This window comes from Taeniopygia guttata, chromosome Z, assembly GCF_048771995.1.
Source record: "Taeniopygia guttata chromosome Z, bTaeGut7.mat, whole genome shotgun sequence".
Taxonomy (NCBI): domain Eukaryota; kingdom Metazoa; phylum Chordata; class Aves; order Passeriformes; family Estrildidae; genus Taeniopygia; species Taeniopygia guttata.
In genome coordinates this window covers 20,858,529-20,875,719 of record NC_133063.1, presented here as the reverse complement: position 1 = coordinate 20,875,719, position 17,191 = coordinate 20,858,529, and the positions used below count along the sequence as shown (strand labels likewise).

General features: G+C 36.9%; 1 protein-coding gene across 15 annotated transcripts in view; it reads right to left on the bottom strand.

Moving 5' to 3' along the window:
* The window catches only part of MEF2C (myocyte enhancer factor 2C), a 118,291-nt gene extending 106,086 nt beyond the window's left edge, over window positions 1-12,205 (bottom strand). For 2 of the 15 annotated variants that reach the window (XM_032744473.3, XM_041711367.2), the window contains exon 1: window positions 11,391-12,205. The gene's annotated coding sequence lies outside the window, so the exon portion shown is untranslated. Of the gene's footprint in view, window positions 1-14; window positions 225-11,390 lie in introns of all 15 variants that reach the window. The other 13 variants (XM_032744469.3, XM_012577424.5, XM_072922945.1 and 10 more) reach the window with 13 other exon arrangements.
* Between the last annotated feature and the right edge of the window lie 4,986 nt (window positions 12,206-17,191).

The window sequence follows — 17,191 nt, the reverse complement described above, 5'->3', positions numbered from 1 at the left end:
AGCATAAAATGTACCTTCACATTCCATCTCATTTCAGGATGTGTGAATGGCAAGCACACACGTACACCCAAGAGGGACTTAGAAAACTGCTTAAGTCTGCTTATAATGCTCTTGATCAAAGAAGTAGTACATCTTTATACATTCTTCCCAGGGTGGTCCAGAAGAGAAGATAAGATCTTCCTTTGAAATGCTCTATTCAAATGGTACCTTTGTTTCTAATGAGTCTGGAAAAAAGAGTCAGAGCAGAACTGAGAAAAAGATGTGGATGTTAACTAACAGCATGAATCCTGTATATAAAGCAGTATTTAGTAGGTCATCAAGTCAGTGAAGTTATGCTAGAATACATGAGCAAAGGACATAGTGTCATATATTTACTTACATCTTAAATACTCTTAAATAAACACATTATTATATTTTGATGCAAGTTCTTTTCATGAGAAGAGATCAGAACTTCCAAATTATAGTAAAAGATAAAGCAAAAGCAGCATGTTTTTATAACTTATGAGTAGCCTCAAGCTCTTAGATTAATACTAGTCAAGACAGAATATCAGCACAACTTTTTAACTGGAGTTAGCTCCGCTTCATTAATTCAAGCATAGTAATGTGGTCACGAAATCAGCTTTCAACTCACACCCACATATTCAACAGGCACATTAAGTATATAAGAAACTGGCTGAAGAGTCATGCATGCTAGGCCACAAGGTCTTTCCTAAAAGACCACCCAAGCTCTGGGTGTGAAGATGAGAGAGAACATGAAAAAAAAAAAGGTTTTTTTGGAACTACTTTTTCTGTTATAGTTTTATGAAACACTCTTAGGTAGACTGAGAGATTTATCACACCATGGAGCTGTAATTCCTTTCTCAGATAGTCCATAATCAATTCATTATCACTTAACAGCATCCTCACTGTCCTCATATGCAAACATCTCTTCATGTTTCTAACTCCTATCCTAGATTTCAGAGCTTCATTAGGTATGGTATGTGTCTGTTAAAAGCAAACTCAAATGAAAGAATGAGGTCCCTAAAAAATGTGAAAGACTGTCAAAGAGTTATTTATTATCTAGTTTTATGTATTTAGATGAATGGACTTGCAATTATAAAGGTAACATCTATTATCTATCTTCTATCTGAGAAATGTTTTCTTTTACAGAAAAATAAAACTTTTCAGACAATACAATAGCAAAGATGGGAATTGGTTGTTTAAAATAGCTATAAGTTTAAACAGAAAGCTATATTACAGACTAGAAACATAGAAAGGCTTGAATTTTTTAGTCAGAAAGATAAAAGAGATCAAGCGACTAACTCAATAGGTAAGGAACTATGGCATTCCAGCAAAACATTACTCAACTACAGTCTTTAATTTGATAACTATTCCATTACTTATAAAAAAATGTAATGGCTTCACATTTGGAAACTGAGAGTAGCTATCTCCCATAATATTCTGTAACCAATGGAAGACAGAATTTACCATTAACTGCTCTATATTAAGAATAGGAAGTTTTTCCAATCAAGTTTCTCAACTTGAATTTCTGCCATAAAAATTAAACCAATTTTCATAAAAAATGTATAGATTTAATCTGGGATGGGGATTCCAGTAGACCTCAGGACGCAGCAAAGTAAAACTTAAATTCCTCTTTTAGATATTGCCCTAAGTACTTTCTAATTTTTTAAGCACATCCCAACACAAATTTAAGGTCACAGTAAAGTTTATAATTTCATTCCACTCAGGCATTTCATAATAGACTTACACCAAAAAAAAAAAGGTTTGCAGTTCCACTGAAAATTTACACTTGGGGGTTCTGAGTCCCTTTTCTTATACTGTTTTTCAGCTTCTGCCCTTCACTTGTAATTTTTTTACTGTGCATCTGTTGCATTAAATAAAGTTCATTTATCTCTTGGGAAATGATTATTACTGAATTGTGCATTAAGGATAAACATGCATTTTTAAAATACTCCAAATATTTTTAGATTTTGGAATTCACATTGAAGGATTCTCTTCCTTAGTCTCCTTGGAAATTGAAACCGATGGGTTGCATTTGGTGCTGACAATTATTGCATTCAAGAAACTTGCTCAAAATTTGGAGCACACTTTGAAACGGAATGTGCCGTATGTTCACCTTTTCAGTAGAAAGCCTTCATTTTACATTAAGATATCTGATTTAGATCATGGTAATTTGTGAACAGGTCTTTGTGAACAGACATAATACTGGTTATTTATTTAAATATTCTGCAAACAAGAATAGGATGTCGACCAACATATGAAAATAGAATGCTGATGATTCTTTCTTTCACATATTATCATCATCAGAATCTCACAAAACTATACATCTTTAGATTCTGTGTGATTTTAAAGAGGCCTTTTCGATATACCCACATTGTATTTTGAATTTATATCTATCTAACATGGAAGCTGTATTTTTAAAACAGCATTTAATTCATAGAGCAATTTTCTGATCCATTAGTGGAATAACTTCCTCTTTCCTCTTTCTGATCACATCTGGAAAACCGTAAAGCAAAAGGGGCGAACAAGTCTAAAAATTACTTTTAATCTGAAATCGGTAGAAGCATCCTGTTGGAGTAGTCAAAGAAGTGATGGTTTACAAGGTTAAAGTAGTTGTTAAAGGTTACAAGTGATGGATCACAAGGTTTGCTTGTAATCATATACATAAAGATGTGGTATAACAGGGTGCTACTTTTTTACAGTGGCGACTTTTAGAGACTTGTAATAGAAAGCAGCTCAAGAAAATCATAATTTGTCCAGATACATGACAAGTACTGCTCCTAAAAACTAAGCAGAATGTCATTCTTTTTTTTATTTTTTTTTTCTCTTTGTTGCATGGCATATTGCTTCTTACTGTTATATATTGAATAAAAAAAGTTAAATTAAAACCACACCCTGCCTCCATTGAGAAATCCTTGCACCCTCAGTTATGTGTAGTACTACATGATTAGAAATATAGGGAAATAATCCTAATAGCATTAAAAATATGATGCAAAAATAGTAATTTTTCTATTGCTTGCTTTCTATCTGTCATAATGATTTGCATTATGCCTATCATCACTGCATCACCTGTCATGCAATTTTTAAAAATATGAAATTCCAGAAAAGATAGCAGCCAGTAAGGATGCTCTCTAGATGACTATTTTGCATGTCTCCACTCAGTGCAATACTAAGCCTGTGACACTATCTACTGGAAATATAACTGAACTAAATGTAATGTTCTCAATGAGGATTTAAGTACTGGAACGTGCATTGAAAATACATTTTCATTTTGTTTTGTCAATAACAATTTTGGAAAACCCACAAAAATATTAGTCCAACTTGTATGCCAATATTACAGGAAATGTAGAAGATCATTCTTCTCTTTCTATCCTATGCATAATCTTTTTTATGGCAGCATCAACAATAACATGGAAATTGTTAATTTATAAGTTATTGTTAATAACAGGATCCTGTTATTTTCCCAGTGAAGATACACAGATTTCAACCTTCCAAGAATACACCTATAATTATGGGAAGTTTGCTTCAGTTAAGTAGCTTGGCAATCATTTAATCATGTTTTAAGTGTAAACTGGAAAACTATTTTCCACTTGATACATATTTTGAACATAAATTTATATTATTTCCAATTGTTAACTACACATCATATAATGAAGAGGACTAGCTTGGGTTATAGTTTTTCAATATTGACATGAAAGAACATGAATTAAATTTATTTTAGTTTTAAAAGACCATACCAGTGCCTAGGCTCTTAACAACATTTATGGTCATATTCATAATTTCTAAGATTATCTATGTGTGTTTCAGATAAAAGTTACAAATTTTGTATACCACTCCATGAATGCATTTTCTGGCTCAGTATTCTGAAAAAAAATGTGACACAAAGAAAATTAGTAGATATGCAAATTCACACATTTCATAGATTGCACTGGGGTCGTAATATGGATTCTTTTGTCATCTTCTGCTGTCCATCTTATACACATATACAAGATGAAGGGAAAACTGATGATTTCTCCAAGATTCTGTTGGCAAAATCAAATCAAATTTGTCTCATCAAATGCTGTTCCAAAGATCTTTCCTTAGAGCTATACAACATATTTCAATCAACAATCTGTAAGACCACTGCTCTATGTCTACAATTAAAGATTATTCACAGGAAGATTAATTATATACACTTCAACAGGTATTTTAAAGGAAAATATTCGACAAGACTAAGGTTTTAAGTTTGACTAACGTATTGTCCACTCTCCTCTTACCAAATAAACCATATCCACATTCTTCTAACATCCCTAAAATACTTCCTCCCCTATTGCTGTTCTCCCACTTACCACACTCGGTATAAGCAGAAACACATTCAGGACACAGATGGACAGACATCAAGCAGTCCTGAGGCTAAGTCTAGAGAACATACTGTCTCCTGCTGGTTTTACAGACTATCCTCAGACTATTAACATTTCTATAGTAGTTGCCTAGGTATTCCCATGGGATATGGCCATCAAAGAGAATTCTTGGCAGTAAAATTCTGAGGCTAAAATGCCAGGCTGAAGGGGACACATAGGCCACCATTATAGGATGGTCAGAGAACCTCAGTGTCCTATTGTTTGTCTACAATGCCCTCCCCTCCTAGCCTCTATTTTAGGGACAGTTTTTCCACCCAACTCTGACGAATTTATTTAAAACAGTGTTCATTGAGAAGTCCATATTGAATTTTTAAATGAAAAGTGCCGCATCAAACTTCTTACAGAGTGAATATATTCTGAAATATTATAATTTCTCTGATAATCCAACAATATCTAAACAATCTGGTTTAAAAATGCACTTTTACTTCAAATATAATGACATACTGATTATTTTTTTCCACTGCGGGGGAGAATTTTATTCAAAATCACACAACTAGTACATGCTACTCTGTTACTTGTATTTTATATTACTAAAATTTATGTTCCACGTGGATAGTGTTCTGCAATTTGTGGACTTGTTCTGATGTGGTTTATAAACAATTTCACAAACCTCCCTCCTTGCCCTTTATACATACTTTGCTAACAGCTATTGATTGACAGTTTAAAAGTAAATAGTGAAATTTAACTGAGCATGGTTTCCACAAGTGGCATGCATCCTATATGTATAAAAGCAAATATAAATAATATTGTTACTAATTCAGTTCACTTACACTTTGAGATTACAGCCATGAAAAATAAGAGATGGTAACATTTAAGGTGAATTGCTGCACTGGTATTTGGTTAATAATTTTTATGATAAACTTCATTTAATCAGTTATACAGTTGAAGAAATAAGAGTAAAATAAGACTTCTTAGATTTCAATCTAAGTTTCATATCAGCTCTATAACCTGGGAAAAGAAGGCAGAGGAGCTGTATGCCATCTGTTCAATTCTGCCCTTAATCTGTGGGCTGCCTTATGGTTAGCTTAAATGAAGGAAGCAGATACTGACTGACTTCCAGGACCAGCTGTACTGGCCAAGATCTCTGGAGCTCTCTTCACTCAAGCTTTTGCAGGTTTCCAATATTGGGGAAGGTGCCAGAAGGCAGAAATAAGTACATCTAACCTGCTGGAGCAGGTGATGCTAAAACACCTGTTCAAGGGATTACAAATGGGGCATAGTCTATCAGACCTCACTGGGGGGATTACTGAATCCATATTGTGCCAGTGTATTCCATACAGGACTAAAATAATTCTCAGACAATTTGTCCCGTAATTTCTAAATCAGATAACACAAGTGTAGTCTGTAATTTTGATCTCTGCAATCTAAATGTATTTAGTTGTTTAAAAAAAAAGAAAAAAAAAAAAAGGGAGAAAAGCTGGGTGGGGTTCTGTTTGGCAGTATTTCAAAGTATCAGTCCTACACTGGAAATGACACAAAGATTCTTTTTTGCTATGCTTCCCTCTATTTTTCTTCCACATTTGCTTTCTCTTCACAATGCAAGTTGCAATGTCATATAACAGAAAATTCAATAGCATGTTAGCTTTCCTCGCAGAATAACAAGTGTCATTTACATACTTTGAAACTCTTTCAAGACGCAAGAAGTTTAAAGGATAGGCTTCTATGTGATATGGGCTTATATGTGACAATCCTAAAATATGCAATTTTAAAATGCTCTAAAATCAGATACTAATTCGCATGACCAAGATTTGGAGATATAGATTTAACTCTCTGCATTCAGTCAGAATTTTTCTGTAAGTAGGCACCTTAATTTATCGTAAGGGCATTGAGAAGACACAAAGTTTTATTAATCATGTTAACTCTTAAACTTTGATTTTTAATTGCAAACCGACTTTATAGAACTTTAAAGCTTCTTGAACAGAATAAGTGCCAAAGAATTTCACTGCTTTTCTTGAAAGTCTTAGAATAACAGGTTTTATTTCCAATTCAGTTTTCACTAAATTGATCTCATACTTTACATAAAACTGTGGTATTAATTGTGTAAGAGTATTCTTAATCTTGGCTGCTTCCTTATTGCTGTAAGAGCATACCTGAGAGATCCAATATACAGCTGAGGCCCATAGGTTTTGTTTTGTCACATTCATGCTAATTTTTGAAAATTAAACTTTTCCATAAAATAAAAGGTAAAAATTTCTACTGTTGTATGATAGAGCTGAATGTGGATTTTAGAAGCATTTAGAAGCTATACAACGAGACTGCACTTATAAGGAAAGGACACTGTCTTTACCACTTCAAACTCTATCTCAATATTTTATGCAAATGAATTTGTTTTCAGAAGTACTGATCATCCATCCACACAACTAAAAGAGTAAGGTGCACATTTTGTGAATTTGAAAACTGTCTTCATACAGTTTTCTTGATCATATAACAGTAAAATAATCAGGACTGGCTACAAAATATGATAACAATTATTTGAAGACTGTAGTGAGCGAGTATATTGCAGACCAGTGTTTTTAATCTTAGTCAGCTGTGAGGTCCCTTAGGACATTTCAAACATTTCTATAACTGCATTTATTGCCTATTTTGAGGGCATACTTTTCAAAGCATCATGCTCGCAAATGTTTAAAATTCCTGTTTAAGCCTAATAATATATTATTGAGAAATTCATTTAATGTACATAGGAAACAAAAGGAGAAAAACAAAATGTACTCTATATAACTTAAACTTTTCAAAACACAGCTAGGCAAAGCTATAGTGAAAGAAAATAGAAATGCACCTTCAGTATCCATTAAAATGAGACATCTGAATTTATGTCTTTCCTCTCTGATTAAAATAACACATACAAAATTAAAACCATAAATATTAATTTTATAAAGAAAATGAAAGAATAATGTTTACATTTATAGTTGACTCATTAGTGTTTTATTATGTGAAACACTAGGAGGCATCAGTTGGGTTAAAAAAGGAGTTCTTTTGAAATATTGCATGAAATTATCATAGAAGTTATCAGCTTCCTACTTTCCTAGCTCTAAATGTTAAGGTTGTACATTATAACTAAATTATGCAAATAGGAAAAAACCCTATTCTCACTGATAAATGACATATTTAATAATATAGGGACAGCACTTAATTTCTTGGCTATTTTCAAATCAGACTACACACATGTAACACAAATAATAATTTTACAACACATTATATTTTGAAAAAGAACAAAATTAAATAAGATTATTTAGATGTTGTTCAATACTATAATTTTTGATAAATCTGTGAAGCCCTGACACATTTTAGGCACTCTCTTCTGCTTATAAGCTCTTAATATGGTTAAGTGCAGTGAATTTAGTATGGTCCTAGAAACTCTTTAGAGCCTAGGCACTTTTAGTAACTTTAAATTGTGATTACAAGAAAATATATAGACAACTATCTTTTTTAAAAAATCAGAGAACAATAATCTATAACATTTTAATTGTATTTCCCCTAAGTGGTGTGTATAAGTTTTTATAAAATTTGTGTAACAATGCTACAAGCAGCTGTACTTTCACTATAAAGTCATACAAATCCAGTAATGTCAAAATTGAGTTTTCCTTGATTTGAATTACATTTAACAATGACTAAGCAACAGAGTTCTAGTTGTCTCATACAATAATCACTTAAAATTGAAGTGTGTCTTGCTATGCCACAGCAATCAGCTTTTATTGCTGTCCAATCAAAATGACATGTGAACAGCCTAATCCTTCTTTTGTAAGGCACATAAGACTTTGTTGTCACTGTTGGTTTTGTGAATCACCCCTATAAGCTGATCTGATTTCCTAAAGATGACAGATCTCAGTGAATAGACAACGTCTACTGCACTGCAGTCAATGAGACAGTGGCATTACACTGGAGGGCTGAAGACACCAGCTTTTAATCACCTGTCCACATGTATCATTGATTATCAGTTCTAAGACAATGACATTAAAGAGGATTCAAATAATTACTCCTAAAACTAGTTTAAAAATTCAGTTTTTCAATTTTTCTCTTGCACCATCAGTGTTTGCTGACCAAAGTTCCTCTGAATCCATTTTGCTTCTGAAGCAAGATCCAAAATTGTATTTTCATCCTTTTCAAATATCAGAATTCTAATTGTTTGTTAAGTGTGATGTTTTCTAGCTTTCAGAATTAAATATATAATTTTTAATGTATTTTGTACCTAAGTAATTACAAAACCTAAATGAGGATATAGCAAAATCTCTCTGCTGATATCACATAGCAAAACTAAAAAACTTAAATTAATAAAACATATAAGAGTTTTGGTTACTATTCAGAATGCTGAAGCAAGGACTATAAATTCTTGGAAATTACATAACAGCTTGTGTAGACTCATCTCCATCATCAGTGTTTTCAAAAGAATACCAATACTAATACACCTTACTTGATTTTTGGAAAAATTATCACACAAATTTGAATAATTAAATCAATCAGATAAAAATGGTCTTTAATTTATCAAACACCGAGCATTTTTTCTTTCAAGAACCTAGTAACAATTAATGACTTCTTCCTTAATAAAATGTAGAAATAACTTCAGCTGTGTCTGAAAGAGAACTAAACTATCCTGATGAACAATAAATCAATCTATTATAGAGAAAAGTAAAATTAAAAGAAATTCAGTTAGCAAAGTATTCCATTCATGACTCCTGATCAGTTCCTAAGTTTCTATATAATAACTTTTATCTACTGAATAATGAGTCACAAAAATATTTCTTAAGCAAACCCTTATGAAGAGCTTCAGGAGGCTCCATTTCTCTTTGTAACATTATAGGCATTTTTTTTAAAAAAGAACTCTTTAAGAAAGGTATCTCTGGTTTTGAATATACATGTTGCATGTAGATGAAATGTTCAAAAAAAGGAAAAAAAAATCTTTATCCCATATTGGAAGAAAATTCACAGTAAAGAGTTATTTGAATTAATTTTCTTATTGTGGTCCCAACTAGAAACTCAGGAGCATAACTGTAAAAGACTTAATCTTCCACAATATTTATAATAACCTTTTTTCTTCATCAAATGATCTCAAGAGGATGCAGATCAGTATCTGATCCCTGCATTCTTTTATAGGACATTGAAAGTGACATTCTTTACATCTCTGTACTATGAAAGCTTTAGGACAGGCAAGAGGTTTAGTCTCTTTAGGTCCTGATCCTGTAAATTGTTATCCCTGTGACTTCCTCATTTTCTCACAAGTAGTCTCAGCATTGCCAGTGGGAATAGCTGTGTAAGAACTCCTTGCATGAAAGAGCCTTTCCATGCTCACGTCCCAGAGCTGCCTTCTCATACTATGTAGAGCATAAAAGTATAAATATATATGAACAGCAAGTTTTTCAAATAAAAGTACATGTACAGCCAGGGACATAGACACCTGGGACTAAGGGCCATTGTCTTAAATTGTTCTTCAAAAATTTTTTCTATTACTTCCCAAAGGACAGAATTGTGGGCAGGTATTTCAGCATAGGCTTGTTATTAATTATGTACTCCTTAATACAGAAAGAATAATATAATGGATATTTTAGGAAAACTATTAAAGTAAGAAAGTTTTGTGGATTTTGGACTTAAAGTAAGGTATTTGAAATCCTGTAATAAATGCAGTTCACAAAATAACAAATCCCCAGAGAAACCATATGACTTATCATTTGAACTGAAAATGAGTTCTGAAATGTGTGCAATACAGAGGTGCTGGAGTAGTGGTTCACAGGTGGTACTATTTCCATGCTCTGCCAAGCTTCTAGGGATTAATTATTATAGTCCATATAAACATCTTTACTCTTCAAACACAACAGCCAGGAAAGTGTCAATAAAAGAAATATAGTCTTCTTAATGCAAAGTTGCTTCTAAAATAGTTTGTTTATCATTCATCCTAAAGTTATTTTAAAGTAAAGATATGAAACTAGGACATATGCCATTAACGTGATTATCAGATATGTGCAAGGAAAATATTGTGTCAAATCTATTATTTTCTGATCTAATACAGTATTTATTTATGTAGTTATTTTGTAATAATAATCATTACACACAATAAGGAAAATAGAACTTTTCTATAAAAGACAGTGCTTAGATTCCCATAATGATTCATTAAGTTTTGTTTGCACCATGCTGCATTGCTTTTTGTTATTATTATTAGTAATAGTAGAATTAGTATTATGGAAATGGGATTATTAGCTTTTGTTTTGTTTTTCAGGCTGACAGAAGATCACACTAAGTTTTATGGGAAATAATAAGTATTCTAATTACATAATTCAACAATAATATTACAAGTCTCTCATTTACATTAAACTTTATCTTAGCCTGTAAGTGGCACTGCAATTTTGTCAACTAGTTCTGTAATTCTAATTAGTTCCTTTGTGTTAAAAAATTTAAAGATTACTCAAAGTACTGTGTAAAGACCTAAGCATACTGTTCCAAAATCGGTTTGCAGACCATTACTTAAGCTCCCATATAAATGCAAAGGGATTTTTCATCTCAAACGTAAGTAATTCAGACTGAAGATGTACAAAGTTAAACACTCGCAAGCACGCTCTACTTAAGACTGAAGAGCCTGTGATACAATGAAGTTTAAGAGCATTTCTCTGAAACCAGATTGTTTCCCTAGACTGATAAATCAGAGTGCAAGCACTACAAGGTCATAGCTTTTAAATCAAATAAGAGCCACCTAAATCAAATAAGCTTCCAATACTTCATAATATCAAGCACATAAATTATGTAAATTAACTTCATCAAAGTTTAAACAGTTAGACACTGATAGAGACAACTTTGCCGTAATTTACTAGAGATTTAACTCTTATTTGTTTAGCAAGTTACTTTTAAACAACTGCACAGTCACACACTAAAAGTCTGCAAGCAACCTCAATTCCAGTTCACATAAAATGACTAATACATTCTTCAAACGTGATAGGAAATATACCTCGGGCTTTTGTACCATGCCCACTATATTTTATTCTGACGCTGAATTTAACATGTACTTACATTGTAAACAGTTAGCTGTTGGGCTGATCAGACTAGTCCTTCAGATATTTTCCTTTCATAGGAAAAAGAAAAAAAATCCCTTTACTTCTTCCAGTCTTAAATATTCACCACCTGGTTCAACATGCAGCAGCCTTGAATCACACACACAACCTTCAAAGTCAATCCAATAAGCAGCCAGAAGATGCCTGGGGTGTGTTTGCGTGTGTGTGTGTGTATGTGTGCGTGGTGCGCCTGTGTGCGCGTGTGTGCTGCGTGGAGGAGGAGAAAGTGGCTGAGCTGCTGGTCGGATCAAAAGTAACTGGACTCGTCCTGAGATCGTCCAGGAAGGAAGTGGCAGCAGGCGAATGGGAAAAGGCGAATAGCTCACAGGCTTTGTAACATCGCGGAGGGGAAGGGGGAGGCGAGAAAGGGATTCAAACTACACTCCTGATGAGGTGTCCTTTTCTGCTTCACTCTCTTCCTGCTTTTTCTTCTCTTTCTCTGTGTCTCTATTTCTCTACCTCTCCCACAATCCCAAACGAATGACTCTCCTCCTGAGCCGAAGAAATAATCAGTTTCAGTCTCGCAAAAAGGGGGCGGGATCAGAATCCGAAAGCGTTTTAATAAAACAAACATAGAGCAGCGGCAGCAGCGGCAGCAGCTCCTTGCCCCTCTAGTCTAAGCTAGATTGATAAATTGCTCCACTACACTACTTTAATTATGTATATGGTATGCAGAATAAATCACTGAGCATCAGCACCTCAATCAAGCACTTTTTAAATGATAATTGCATCTTGGGTGAATCAATCTTTCCATTCCTGACATTTTGCTAATTTTAGTTTTACGGTGGGGGTAACGGCATATGCCACACGCAAACCTAATGACATCCTTTATTATACAAAGCGAAGAGAAGGCGGCGAGCCGGTGCGTGTTTTCTCCCTCCTGGAAACATCGTGCGAGGGAAGGAGGAGGGCTGCGAACTGGGAGGCGCGCACCGCCCGCGGCAGCGCATCTGCGGCGGGCCAGGCCCGGCCGCGGGGCAGCGACCGAGCTCGCCGCGCCCGGGGACCTGCCGAGCCCAGGGGCCGCAACGTCCCCGCGTCTCGCATCCCCGGCAGCCACCGAGGCGGCACCTTTGGAGCCGCTTCTCCTCTGCCGGGGAGGGGCCGAGAAGGGGCAGCCGCCCCACGGCCTCCGGCGCAGCCCAGAGGGCGCCTGCCCCTGCGCCGCCTCCGGAGCGCAGCAGGGCTGCGGTCCTCCGGAGCTTGCCCCCGCCCCCGAGACCTCCCGCCCAGCCTCTCGGCTAGGCTCCCCCTCCCGAGACCTGCGCTCGGGAGCAGCCCAACTTTCCCAAGTTATCTGGATCCGCGTCCGGCCGGCTGCGGCGCGGCGCCGGCTCAGCGGCGCTCTCCCCGCGGCGAGAACCGGCCAGATCCGGGCCCGCTCCCTCCTCCTGCAGGTCCGGGCCACGAGAAGCTGCCGGAGACGCTCTCGTGTCAGACTTAACCGCAGAAATGCAGCATTGAGAGCACGCTGTGTGTGGATTGAGCTTTACTTTTTTTTTTAATAGGTTCAGTCGCTTCTAAAACTGGCCTGAAAGGACTGCACTGTGAATTTGAATCCAGATTAAACACATGCAGTGATTTGAGTAAAACTGGATCTTGCACATACTTTTAATTTTTTTGTATGGATAGCCAACTTTTATGATCCTTGGGGAGGAGTAGGGGAGTTTGTAAAGGCACAGAGTATTATTTTAATGATAGATTAAGGTACTGGAAATAGGAACAGCACACGTGATAAAACCAAACTACTGAATTCAAACACAGAGATAAATATATATTTAGGTTATTTTAATACAAGTCCTTGGTCTCACAGTCTTTTCCCCTAGAAACATCTCATTGGACCACTGACCTACTTCCAAAGTATTTGACAGTGAATAAATACCTTTTCAGTTCAACTGTACTCTTTAAAACATGGATGCTCAAAGCCCAGTCAGAGCAAAGGAAAGCTCAGATGATTCTAACAAGCACCCTGCAATTGCTCACAGTGCAAATCCCTAGAGAATACTGCAAGTCTCATCCATGTTCTGGATGACAGTGCATGACTCTCTGTACAGCGACATGCTACAAATGTACCCACACCTATAATGGCAGTGATACTCAAGTGCTCAGAGCCACCAGGCAATCTGATACAAATCAAGCACATTGTACACGGTGGTAAGAGGCACATATGCACGGCAGTGTTAGCACAGCCTGAAAAACATTGGGAAAAAAATACTTTCTCAGCTTGAGGTCTGCTGTGAAGCACAGCAGGAAAGAAATACAGAACACTTACACAGGTTGTACCCTTGCTATGCCTCTTCCACAGACAATTTTGGTCTCCCAGTGTGGCACCCAGCTATCCAGTAATATTTGTATATTCTTAGTGTCAAAAAATAGAAAATTATGTTAAGACTTGACACATTTATACTCTAGCAGAAAATGACTGGCATCTGCTTTATTTTGTGCAGGATGTGTAAGTTTTCTGGTGTCTGGTTAGTTGGTAATGCAGCCCTTCAAGTGGAAAGACAGAATGTGACCACCATATTTTGAAAGTAGTTATTACAGTAAGTAAATATTTCAGAAAGTAAAAGTATGCAGCAGTTTAGAACTTCAACTACACCTCCATGTGGGCACTTGTGGTCTAATCTTTTTATAGTTGTGACCTTCACATGCTAGAGCACCTTAAAGCCATGCCAAGTTTTTGTCATGAGCACAATTCATCAAATCCATGTAAAGGACATCTTGATTTTTACAACAGGATTCAGATACCAGATGGACAAACAAGTATAAAGGGAGGGATCAGGATTTGTAACTTGTTTCAGGATTAGACAAGGCAGAACTTATGCAGCACAATTTGAAGTGTCCGGGTATTTTTGCTTCCCTTTCTTTAGATTTCATTTAAAAACCTGAAATAATTTCAAACAGTAAAAAGCCTTTGTTCTGATGTCTGTACATGTACTGAATCTCCACAAGTGCACCCTTTTCAAATTTCTGGCACAAGAAATTCCTGTGGACAGCTTTTCCGCTGTCCACAGTCCATATATAGATCTGCTGACATTTTTTTTTCCCCCCCAATCTACCACCTGAGGCATGCAGTGTCTTAAACCATGAGATATCAGTCATAATGTAATAATTATAACATCAGATCTCCAAAGGTTTATTAAAGAGTGTATCCAAGTATCTCTTTCCATTATAAGTGTGATTACTTCATGGTAACATTTCATTTGATTATCAAAGTCCTATTTTGTTCTTTTGTAGATGCAGAACACATTTTTCCCTTAGGAGAAATGAGATTGCCAGCTTACACCCTTTAATGGTGTTTAAACTGAAAAGCAGTGAGGTTACTATGAAATTACCCACCTCCTTTGCATCTTAACCCTGGGCTAGCTTGGGTTCTATTTTCTGTTTAAAGCTCTGCTCAAACCCAATTCCACTCTACACTTAGCTTTCTTCCACCACCTCCCTATTTGTAGGAGCAACACGGTGTAACTCTTCTTCCCATGTCTGGCTGCTTTTAAACTTGGCCCACGCTGGGTGCAGCTCTTGAAGAGAGCTTTATGAAATTATTTTAAAGTGAGCTGGGGTGGTTGCCACAGCAACCCACCCTGAGAGAAATAGAGGCTATAGATTAATCTACCCCACAAGATTATTCAACAGTACTGTATTTGTTCTTCATTCATTCAGAATATTCCCTCAAACCATATGCTTTTATAATGAACAAAAGGATATAAACTCAGATAATTTCAGGGTTGTATTCCAGGAGCATAAATTAATTGCTTTGTAAACCACTGCAATGACATGACACGTACATCATTCTTTGCAAAATTGTTTAATTGCAAAAAATTTATCTGCAAGGTATGCATTACTGACATATTAACTTTAAATGAAACGGCATGCCATTACTAAAATGGTGTTATCACCACACATATTGTGCAATGATTACAGAAAGCCTTTGTCAAAGGTGTACCTGTAAGTATATAACACAGTAGAGTTTTGCTCTCCAGGTTTTGCTTTGAACAAAAATCTAAAAATAATAAATAGTACTCAGTGATATTGAATGTAAAAAATATTAAACACTCACCACATACACCCTCTTTATTGTCAAAATCATCCGCCTCCAATGCTTTACTTAATGTTTCCCATGGTAGTTACGTCACAGTTTACAATTCTTGTTCGGCACCTTGGATGTTTAAAAGCACAGAAGTAGCATATTATTAAAATGAAAACCTTCAATATATTTTAGCAGATTAATGAAGTAATTTCTATAAAAAGAATATGAATCTTTACTGATGTACACTTAGGCCTATCTTGCTTGTAAGTAGCTTGATGTTTTCAGAAGCTGTTATAAACTCCATTGAAATCCTACCTCAGAGATACTACACTATCAGTAAAATTGCAGAACTATTGATTGCAGACTGTACTTATCCTTCAGTTGGTATTTATACCTTGCAATGCATTTTGGAAAACACAGGCATCTCATTGTTTAATAAATACCTGTTTTAAAGGCCAGGATGAATTATAAAGTGGTCACATTTGGAATATTAATTTTGTTCCTTCTATAAAGGGCAGGTATGTGTGGTGCCAACATCAGCCATGCATCTCCTCGGGTCTTCTTTGAGGAAGGCAACCAGGTAGTTGTTTTTTTGGGGTTTTTTTGTTTGGTTATTTTTTGTTGTTGTTTTTTTGTTTGTTTTGTTTTGTTTTGTTTTTTCCCCAAATATTTGTTTCTCTCTGCACCTGTAGTTGTGGAGAGAAGGTCCCAACAGGAACAACTTGGTCTTGAGGGGCGACTTTTCTGACCTGCACACATCATTAACTGGGCTTCTCCTAATTTGTTTATTGACACAATTAATTTCTACGTGCTGGGGTGTCCCTCCGGGTGCGGCGGCCGGGAGTCACAGCGGGAGGAGGTAAGGCACTGGTGCCTGGCCCCATCTCTCCCGACTCCGCGGACCCGGCGGCGCCGGGCGGGGCAGTGCCGGGGGTCCCGGGCCACCTCTCCCCGTCCCGGCTCGGACGGGAGGGCTCCCGCTGACGCCAGAGCTGTTCTGCTGGAGCTATGGCTGTGTGGGACTGTCCGGGAATAGCAAAGGGTTAGGAAGTCCTGACTAAGTGCCTGCTCTGAGGAGGCTGGAGGCAGAACCCTGCCCCGCGTCTCCCGGCAGAACTGCCCCTCCGGAGCCTGCTCAGAGCCTTTGCCCACGGCTCCGACCTTTGGAACGAGTGGGTGTCGCCGCTATGGCAGGATTTGTAGTGCCAGCGGAACCCGGGCTGTCAATGCTGTCAGCTGAGGGCCGGGATAGAGCAGCGGCTGCTGCTCGCCAGCCACGGGAGGGGAGGGAGCTGGTCGGAGCCAGGGTCCCGGGGCTTCAGACAGGGCTGGAGCGGCCAAAAACGTAGGGCCAGGCTCGGGAAACTCCAGCAGCATATGACAGCCCTGGGAACGGGACAGATCGGTGTCCAGGTGGCTGGTATTGAAGCAGTGGAGTGAGTGAGATTAGATGAAGAGCTTGGGGTTCGACTAATTTAGGGCATTATCTGTTAGCTTCTTTTGGAAAGATGTTTTCAATTCACCACTCCCCCTCTTTCCCCCCCCCCCCCCCCCGCCTCCCGACACTGCCTTTTTTTCTTTTTTTTTTTTTTCATAAAGAGATTTTTTTATGCTCCCCTGCTGATATTTTAAAGGGCCTTTAAATGGAAGAGATTGATTTTAGAGGGAAAAAGGCTGCGAAATGGGTTAAGTCAACAGTGAAAAGAGGGTTTGTTTGTTTTGCTAAATTG